The 10,567-nt window shown below is 40.2% G+C and overlaps 1 pseudogene; it reads left to right on the top strand.

Moving 5' to 3' along the window:
- Nucleotides 1–3,669: 3,669 nt before the first annotated feature.
- Nucleotides 3,670–5,409, top strand: LOC102479541 (TATA-binding protein-associated factor 2N pseudogene; annotated as a pseudogene).
- The last annotated feature ends 5,158 nt before the right edge of the window (nt 5,410–10,567 follow it).

The raw sequence follows: 10,567 nt of genomic DNA, 5'->3' as shown, positions 1-10,567 counted from the left end.
TTAGGTCCTATGTCACATGGAAGATGTATCTCTTTAGAGACACACTCAGGTATGTGGGAACAAAGAAGGTCATAGTAGAGGAAGCAGGTGCATACCCAAGGGCCACATGACAGTGAAAATCCACTAAGGGGAGGCAGGAAGACCTTGCTCCTCCACTGCCAGATAGACCTATGATGGAAGTCAGGTGGTGTGACACCATTGCACAAAAGTGATGAAAGCCATGATCTAGTCTTCAAAAAGATGTCTCTTCTCCTTCAAGATGTGGTTCTCCATAAAGTACACTGGAGCGTGGAGTTAGTGGAGATCTATTGGAGACATGATGCCTTACCAGAACACCTTTCTGATGTCCTCATGTGAAATCATTCAGTGTCTATGGTCACAGAATTACGGCCCCTAAAAATGCCCACATCCTGATCTCTAGAACCTGCCAGCATGTTATATTATATAGCAAAGAGAAATTAAGGTTGCAGTTAAGGTAGCTTATTAGCTGACCTTAAGATGAAGAGATTATCCTACAGCTCCCAAGTGGGGTTAATGTGATTACAAGGGTTTTTAAAAGTGGAAGGGGACTTGGGAAGAATTAGAGATATATGGTAGCATGAGAAGGACTTGGCCTGATTTGTTGTTTTTGTTTATTTATTTAGATGTTTTTGCCTTTGAGTACATGCACTTGAGAGAGAGAGAGAGAGAGAGACACAGAGAAAGAGAGAGAAAGAGAAAAGGAAAGTCAGAAATCACCTCATCACCCCTCAGGGAGAATGGCCACACCAGAATCTCTTCTTATCCATTCTGCTCTTGGGCATGTACACACGTGCACCTGGCATGATTTTCAAGCCACCAGGACTTGAACTGCTGTCGGGTATGTGGGAATTCAGCGGCATAACTGCTATGCCATCTGCTGGCCCCTGATTTTCTGCTTTTAAAGATGAAGTAAGGAGCTGCTAGACAAGAAATGGAGGTGATCTCTAAAGCTGGAAGGCAAGAAAAGGGTCTTTCCCCTAGGCAGTCTGAAAGAAAGGCAATATAGCTAGATCTTAATTTATTCTAATGAGACTAATTTTGGACTTCCATTCCACCGAACTGTGAGATAATAAAAGATGGTTGTTTTATGTCATTAAATTCATGGTCTTCTGTTACAAAAGCAATAAGACACTTGTATAATGCTCTTAGCAAGAAATTCTACTTGAAAAGAGAAGGTCTGTGCCCTTTTTTAAAAAAATTTCTAAGATGTTGGTTCTGAAAAATAAAATGCTTTTTGCTGTGTCTACTCTTCCTTGAGAGTTTCTCTTTTTCCCCTGTTCTTTTTGCTGGATTGCGGGAGGAGGAAGAGCCTTGGTAAGTGACAGACCTGGCTTTAACAGGAGGATGCATTTAAGACGGTGGGAGGTATGGGAGTGGGTTCTTCATCTGGGATCTGTGAAAGTTGAATTGTACTTACAATGTTTTAGTTTTAGTTAGTTTGTTCAGTATATGCACCAGCACTTTTGTACTTCTGTTCTCTGGAAGGAGGCCTATACTTCCATCAGTTTCTCAAATGGAACTCACGCATAAGAAGATAAGCCCTTCAGAGGCAAGAGAAGGGCAGGGCACATGGCAGCTGGGGATAGCAGTAAGAGCCAAGGTTAAGCCCTCTACAGAAGATGTTTGGTGAGCACCTAGTTGGGTGGTATGGGGGATGGAGAGACAGGGCTCCAATGTACAAAGATGGTATTACCTGAACTAGGACTTTCCCAAGTATCTCTCTTCATGAGCAGGGCTACCTGGGGAGTAACCAGGAATACATGGGAATCTCCCATGAAGTCACCTGCTTCCCCAGACTCCAGGAACGTGTTTCAGGTGGCCTTTGTGGTTGACCAGCCAGCATGGCAGTATAAGATCATCCTCAGAGGAAACTTCATCTTCTAAACACAATGGGGTACAGGATGACAGAAAACAGAAAAATTTAAATTATTGGTTTGTTGGGAAAATCATGGTGCTTTTTTGCATAGAAAAACATAGAAAAATATGTCATGCTTTTCCGGATAACCTAATAAATGCCACTGTCATATGAAAAATGATTAGTACTGCTGTGACCCAGAAATAACTCAATGCAGACACCCAAGGTGCTATGTGGGCAGAAAGCCCTAATGGGGGCTCAGGATCAGGCAGAGGTGGCTGGGGAGGTCTGACCTACAGAGTCAAACGGAGTTTGGGTCTGAGGCAAGGTGGTGATGGCATCAGCTTCAGTCTACACTAGGGGCAGGGCAAGAGGAAGAGCTGAGAAAAATTGTGAGTGCTGCTGACCAAAACATGGCTTATCTGGAACACGAATGAGAGGTAGCAGAGTCAACAGAGCAGCAAAAAAAACCTTGGTCCTGGGACCAGTCACTGGCCACAGGCTCATTGATCAATTCTGCAGTGCCTCAGCATTTCTGTGAGCTGGAGACCCTGAGACTGAGAAATGAAACTTGTTTATAGGCTCAGGACTCTCTTAGACCTAAAGAAGGAGCATAAAAAGAGCAAGAGAGGAGGAGAATTGCAATCAAAATCAAAATGAAAAAGAATTGAAGTCAAAATGGCAAATACCAGAAGAAACCAAATCGTGAAAGAAAATGAACAAAATTAACAACTGCAATATGAGTTCAGTCAAAGAAAAGCCAGGAAAATTAGAAAATGGTTTGAATTTGGAATTTTTAAAACTACTATCTTTTTTTTTGTTTTTATTTCTACATTGGTTTTTTACTTTTATTCCCAAGTCAATGGTTATCTTTTATTGCATCTTTAAAATATCACGTGTGGGTCAGAAATAACCTGGCCTTTTGTTTCTGTACCTGAAAAACTCAGATCGTATTCATCAGTCTGCTGAATTGTTCCCTTTTCAGAGACATAGATACCATCCCCAAATTTTATGAGATCCTTATTTTTAACTACTGTGGCTTGCTGAATCAAAGCAGTTGAGCTGAAAAAAAGTTCAATGCTGTTTCCTTCAGGGATCAACTCATATCACTGAATTATGGTTAAGAGATTTATAACACTGTTCACATTACTAAATATTTTCCCTTATGTGAGTTCTCTGATGTACAGTGAATTCTGAATATTAAATTACTAATTTATGTTTTGTAAATTTAATACTTGAATAAAGTCCTGGCAGGACCCAGTCAAGGGCGTCAAGTAAATTGAAGGTCATATTGAAGATTTTCTCAAAAAATTAGCATGGAGAGACACAAATAAGAGACATGCAGTTTCCAACATGTAAATAATAAAGGTTCAGAAGAACACAATAGAGTGAATAGTAGAGAAATAATTGGAAGGGAGAAATTCCCAGAAGCAAGAAGATCATAATATTTAGTATTGAACGTGTACATTAAATAGTGGGTAGGACAATGCGACCAAATTATATCCAGTTGCTTTTCGGTAAAATTTTGATAAAAAAGCAAAGATAAAGAGAACATTTTAAAAGCTAAATAGAAATGAATGCCAGACCATTGAAAAATAATAAGATCTACACAGGTTTCTCATATTATGAACAACTGAGCTGCTAAAAGATAACAAGATACGATCAGCAATGTGTTGAAATAAAGAACTATTGACCTAGAGTCTGCGTAACTGCCCTCAGTACAGGTCCAGTCACTGTGCCGCCTGGCTCTGGTATTCCTTGTTCTCGGTGGGCTTGGGGGGGCTCAACGCCACGGCCGTTAGTCATGTCGGATTGTGGAAGTTATGGTCAGTCTGGGGGTGAGCAGCAAAGCTATTCTTCCTATGGGAATCAAAGAAACTAAGGCTATGGACAAGCAACACAAAGCTATTTTGGCTATGGCAAACGACTGATTTCGTCTTATGGACAGAACTATGGCGGTTACTCCAGTTATGGACAAACCCAGTCAGGTTATTTACAGTCTTATGGTGGTTATGAGAATCAAAAACAGAGCTCTTATGGCCAGCAGTCATATAATAACCAGGGACAACAGAGCCTGGAATCATTAGGAGGTCAAGGTGGAAGAGCGCCTTCATATGACCAATCAGACTATGGTCAACAAGATTCATATGATCAACAGTCAGGCTATGATCAACATCAAGGGTCATATTATGAGCAGTCAAGTTATGATCAGCAACATGATTCCTATAATCAAAACCAGCAGTCTTATCATTCACAAAGGGAAAATTACAGCCACCACACACAAGATGACTGCTGTGATGTGAGTAGGTATGGAGAAGATAATAGAGGATATGGTGGGGCACAGAGAGGGGGGAGAGGGCATGGGGGTTATGACAAGGATGGAAGAGCTCCTACGACAGGATCAAGGTTATGACAAGGATGGAAGAGCTCCTACGACAGGATCAAGGTCACAGGGATTATGGACCCAGACCAGATGCTGATTCAGAATCTGATAATTCAGGTAACAACACTATCTTTGTGCAAGGACTTGGGAGGGTGTGTCTACAGATCAAGTGGGAGAGTTCTTTAAACAAATAGGAATTATCAAGACAAACAAGAAAACCTGAAAGCCAATGATAAATCCTTACACAGACAAGGATACAGGGAAGCCAAAAGGAGAGGCAACAGTGTTATTTGATGACCCTCCATCAGCTAAGGCAGCCATTGACTGGTTTGATGGAAAAGAATTCCATGGCAGTATCATTAAGGTATCTTTTGCTACTAGAAGACCTGAATTCATGAGAGGAAGTGGAAGTGGAGGCAGGCGTTGAGACTGTGGAGGATATATAGGTCATGGAGGCTTTCAGGGGAGAGGTGGAGACCCCAAAAGTGGTGACTGGATTTGCCCTAATCCGTCATGTGGAAATATGAACTTTGCTTGAAGGAATTCCTACAATCAGTGCGATGAACCTAGACCAGGGGACTCTCGCCTTCAGGAGGAGATTTCCATGGGAGAGGCTATCGTGGAGAGAGGAGCTACAGAGGTCGTGGGAGTAGAGGTGGAGATCAAGGTGGCTACGGTGGAGACAGAAGTGGGGGTGGCTATGGTGGGGACAGAAGTGGTGGCAGTGACTATGGTGGAGACAGAAGTGGGGGTGGCTATGGCGGAGACAGAAGTGGGGGTGGTTATGGTGGAAACAGAGGAGGTGGCTATGGTGGGGAACCAGGCAGCAGCTATGGGGAACGAGGAGGTGGCTATGGAGGTGACTGAGGTGGCTATGGTGGAGACTGAGGAGGCGGCTATGGTGGAGATCAAGGTGACTATGGAAGATATCGAGGAGGCTCTGGAAGAGATCTGGAAGGCTCTGGAGGAGATCGAAGTCAGGGGTGGGGACTATGGAGGAGACTGTGGTGGTGGCAGTGGCTATGATGGAGACTGAAGTGGAGGCTATGGAGGAGACTGAGGTGGGGGTTATGGAGGAGACGTAGGTGGCTATGGAGGCAAAATGGGTAGAAACGACTATAGACATGATCAGCGTAATCGACCATACTGATGACTGTTATGAATGTCCCTTTGTCTCTGACATGATCCATAGTGAAATTGCCAGAGTTTTGCCTGCTGCTTTTCTTGCGGTCTCTTCTTTGGTAGTGAAATAAGTGACGTTTGGATTTTTATTTGGGTAGGAGGGCTGGGACAGTTTTCCTTTTAGAAATGTCAATTGAGATTTTCCCCTTTAGTTTCCAACTTTCTCCTTCCCAACACTTGAAGCTAAGTATGTTGTAAAATATTGCCAAAATGGAAAGTTTTTTTTGTAATACTGCAATAAAGGCTGCTTGTTTTTGTGGAAACAAACAAACAAACAAACAAACAAAACACAAAGATTGGCCTGGAGTGACCTGTAGTATATCATTCCTTTTTTTTTCTTTTTCAAGTAACCAAAGAGTTTATTCAAGTCAAGTGAAGGATGGCCATCTGGAATATAAAGTACACTGTAGCTAATGCTTCAAAATTGGTTAAAGTCTTTTTTACAAGAAAGAGAAGAAAAAAGAAGTTTGCAAACGCTGTTCTTCAAGAATTTAGTTAACATTTTCTTTCTCTCTCTCTCTCTTTTTTTTCATGTATCTTATGTAATCTCTCTCTCTTTTTTTTTCATGTATCTTATGTAATGGTAAAAATAAGGACGTTTAGGGGCCAGCAGGTGGTGTGGAGGTTAAGGTGCTGAATTCCACATGGACAGCTTTGCATTTTGAGTCCCAGACCTGCAAGCTTGAGCATCACACCAGATGCATGTTTGTGCATGCCCCAACCCCCAAGAGGAGAGCGGATAAGAAGGGTTTGTGATGTGGCCAGCTCCCTAGGGGGAGATTCCTCACTTTCTCTCTCTTTTTCTCTGTTCTGTCTCTGGCAAGAGCACATGCCCTATAACAAGAACTAAAATAAATAAACAAAAATAAAAAAGGACATTAAAATGTATAAATCTATTAAAAAGTACATCTAGAACAAAATGGTAATTTCAGTCGTACAAAGATTAAGGGGTTGGCAGTCCACAGATCCTTGCAGAGAGAGCTAAAGTGTGAGTTTCAGCAGGTTTTTTTAAAATGAAGCCAGATAGAAGCACCAAGATGCAACAAATAACAATGAACAAAACAATTGGCAAAATATGTAGGTGTATTTTAATTGACTATTAAATGTAAAGGTAACAATAAGAAATTTTTTGGCAGAAAAAAGGTCCTAGACAGAAATAACAAGATAAACTATGTGTGGAGTAGAGTAATTGATAGGGAATTCATACTATGATCGTCATGCTGTTTAGGAGTAGAATGGAAATGCTTAATAACTGTAGACTTTATTAGAAAACTCTGTAGTCAAAATTGCATGTTAAAGTTTAAGGGAATCTCCCCATTCCTACTTTCCCAACTGAGCTACAGAAGATGATGTAAATTTATAGAAAAGCTTTTTTTAAGTGTTTTTTTGCTATAGGGCGTGTGCGCTCACCAGAAAGACAGAGAGAGACAGAGAGACAGAAAGCAAGAAATCACCCCCCAGGGTGGGGGATGGCCACGCCACAATCCCCTCTCTTCCATTCTCCTCTCGGGATCTTGGGCACGCACGCACACGCATCCAAGTGTGAGTTTAAGCCACCAGGTCTGGGACTTGAACCACGGTCAGCCACATGGAAGTCCAGCAACATAGCCATTATGCCTACTGTTGGTCCCCAGAAAAGTTTTAAATAAAGATCTAAAACAATATATAAACTTTATCCTATACAAGCTTTTCACAAAATTAAAAAGAGAGAATGCTCCCCAAAGCATTTGATCAGGCACATCTATCCTAATGGAAAATCAAAGTTAGAAAAATGAAATTAACAAGAAGAGAATGATACATCAATCACATTTACAAACACAGACGTTAAAAGCTGTAAAATACCAGCAACACATACCTAGCAGTGGATGTAAACATTAATTTATTATGACCAGGTAGGCCTAACAGATGGTTCTACATCAGAGGATCTTTCATTATATTCATACATTAAAAATGAAAGAAAAGTGAGTATGATTCAATAGTTACAAAAATACATTTGAAAAAATCATTACTCATTTATGCCAGCAATTTTAATGAAATTAGGGATAAAACAGAATATCTTTAACGTAATAAATGTAAAAAACATATCTAATATTTTAATTCCAGAAAATTTCCATCAAAGTCAGGAGTAAAATGAGAATGTATTCTGTCTACTCTGACCTGGCCTGGTCCTGGAGATACCAGGCGCTATGGAAAACCAGAAAAAGCACCTCATTCAGAAGGCTGGATAGTCAGAAATACAGAATAGTTATTTGAAAATAACAGGATGGAAAATACAAAAGTATCTATACACAGTTGAAACTTAAAAAATTTGGTCACCAAAGTCACTGGAGATAAGAGTGACATTAAAAATTCAATAGATTTCTTTCCACCAATAATAACCAGCAAGCAAGAGAAGAAAAGACAGCATCCACAATGACAGCACAAACTCGAGTTCCTACAAATAGATCTAACAAAAGATAAGCAATGGCAGTTTTCCAATACATTTTTAAGATCAATTCAATTCCTATCATAATACCAATTTATTTTTAAAGGTTGTTTATTTATGGGGGGGTGAGGGAGAAAGAGAGAGAGAGAGAAGAGAGGAGAGGAGGGAGAGAGAGAGAGACTGTAAACAGGCTCTCACACAACAATCCTGCCCACAGTCTTCCCAGCCAAGCAGGGTCATGGGTGTGCATGCACGCAGGATAACTCGATTTTTCTCAAACTCTCAAGCAGTCTAGAGCTCTGTTGGAGTGAATTAAACCCTGATATGATACCAACATTGCAGAGTGGTGTGCTACTGCTGCATTACTATGGATGGGCTGCAAATGATGTTTAATGACACTTGACGGCTTAAGTTTATCTGAATGATAAAAAGTCAAGAACAATCCATATACTCCTGAGGAGAAGAATAGGAGGGGGGATTTGTTATATAAAATTTTAAGAGATATGATAGTATTCCAAAAATTACAAGTGTGTATCAGTGCACTTGTAGACAGCCCAATGAAGCAGAGGGGAGAGGACAAGTCAGATTGTGCCACATATGGGAGCTGGAGGTCTAAAGAGGATGGAGAAAAGAAAGGTGGGTTGGCTGCATATGCATGTGGAAATACAGATAGAAGTAGATAGACCCCATGTCGCAACAAAACTGAAACTAGAAACGCCTTAAAGACTGATATATGAAAAGCATAACTTAAAAACCTCCAGTAAAAAACAATGGCTTTTTGTAAATTATGCTTCAGATAAGGGACTGATAGCCAGAATACACAGGGAACTCAAGCAGCTTACCTGAAAAAAAAAATTAATGAAAAAGATGGGAAAATGAGCTGAACAAAAACTTTCTAAGAAAGACATATGAACAGTCAAAAAGATATAAAACAGTGCTCAACATCTCTTATCGTAAGGGAGATGCAAATCAAAACCACAATGAGATACCACTTAACCCCTGTCAGAATGGCTAAGATTAAAAAAGAAACCCAAAAAACCAAAAATGGTATATGCTGGCGAGGCTGTGGTGAAAAGGGAACTCTCCTACACTGTTGGTGGGAATGTAAATTAGTCCAGTCATTGTGGAGATCAATATGGAGGTTCCTCAAATACCTACAAATAGAACTACTATATGATCCAGCAATTCCACACCTGGGCATTTACCTAAAGGATAGGAGAACACTCATTCAGGAAAGTGCTTTCATATCTATGTTTATTGTGGCATTATTCACAATTGCTAAGACATGGAACCTATCCAAATGTCCAAGAACAGATGAATGGATTGAAAAAGTGTGGCACATATACAGTATGGAATAGTAGTTAACCATCATCATCATCATCATCATCATCATCATCATCATAATAAAAAGACCCTGGTATTTGATAGAAAGTGAACAAATATGGAAGATTTATTGCTGAGTGAAGCAAGCTAGGCTATGAAAGAGAGGCATTGTATGTGTCCACTTAATATATACTGACAACACTCTATAGCGGAAACTAAAAGATTAAAGGATATAGAAGCACAGAATATGGTTACAGATACTGGAGACAGGGAGAAGAGGGTGGGAAAAGTGGGACAGTGGGAGGAAAGGATTCAAGGAGAAAAAAATAGAGAGGCTAGACATTTGAGGGACACAGAAATGGAGAATTGTCTGTTGATAACGTGTATGATAATTTTAACTGGACTGATGTGAAGTGTATTCATATTGTGTAAATTCATTTTACAAGCTGTAGTGATGTGCAGTGATTGAATGTATAAAATAAAATGAAAAAAAAACAATGGCTGGGGTTTTATGACATTAGAGTATGAAAAGATTCCTTAAATAGGGCAGAAAAGACATAAAGTGAAAAGGAAAATGATAAAAGTGATAATAAAATCAGTGAATATTTATTCAGTGTTTCATTTATGCCAGGCATAAAGGACTTTACAAATATTATTTGGTTTAATCTCTGCAGCATCATGTGGTAGAGGTAATTGTTGTACCACTTTGCAGAGGTTGAAACTGAGGGGCAGTTATTCGTCTGAGGAACAGTCAGCAGCAGAACAGGTTTCCCACCAGTGAAGCTCCAGATCCTTTGTTTCTGATTGCTGTGCTATTAATTTGATTACAGTGAGTAAAACTAACAGGCAATTAAGCACCTTACTGGTTTTCAAATGATGCTGTAAAGTTAAAAGACAAGCCGCAGACTAGGAGAATGTGTTTGTGATGTAATGTACATAACTGAAAATAAATTATTGTCTATTACACACTAAAAAGTCAACTCACATGAAAAACTAGAAAAATCATTGAAGATTAAAGTCTTAAGCCAGTACAATAGGCTAGATGCTCAGCCTCCCCAAATGCAAAAAAAACAAAAACAAAAACAAAAACAAAGACAGGATATTATTTTATACCTGTGTGATTGGCAGAAATTATAGTCTGAGGGGAACCAGCAGTTAGTGTAATGGCTATGTCGCTGGACTCCCACGTAGTCGACCGCGGTTCGCGTCCTGGACCAGGTGGCTTAAAACTCATGCTAGGCACGTGTGCGTGCATGCCCAAGATCCCGAGAGGAGAATGGAGGAGAAGGGATTGTGGCGTGACTATTCCCCCTGGGGGGTGATTTCTCGCTTTCTGTCTCTATGTCTCTCTCTGTCTGTCTGGCGAGTGCATGCACCC

Source organism: Tupaia chinensis, unplaced genomic scaffold (assembly GCF_000334495.1).
Source record: "Tupaia chinensis unplaced genomic scaffold, TupChi_1.0 Scaffold000197_1, whole genome shotgun sequence".
NCBI lineage: Eukaryota > Metazoa > Chordata > Mammalia > Scandentia > Tupaiidae > Tupaia > Tupaia belangeri.
The sequence above is the reverse complement of the archived record's forward strand: the minus strand, read 5'-3'. Positions and strand labels throughout refer to the sequence as shown.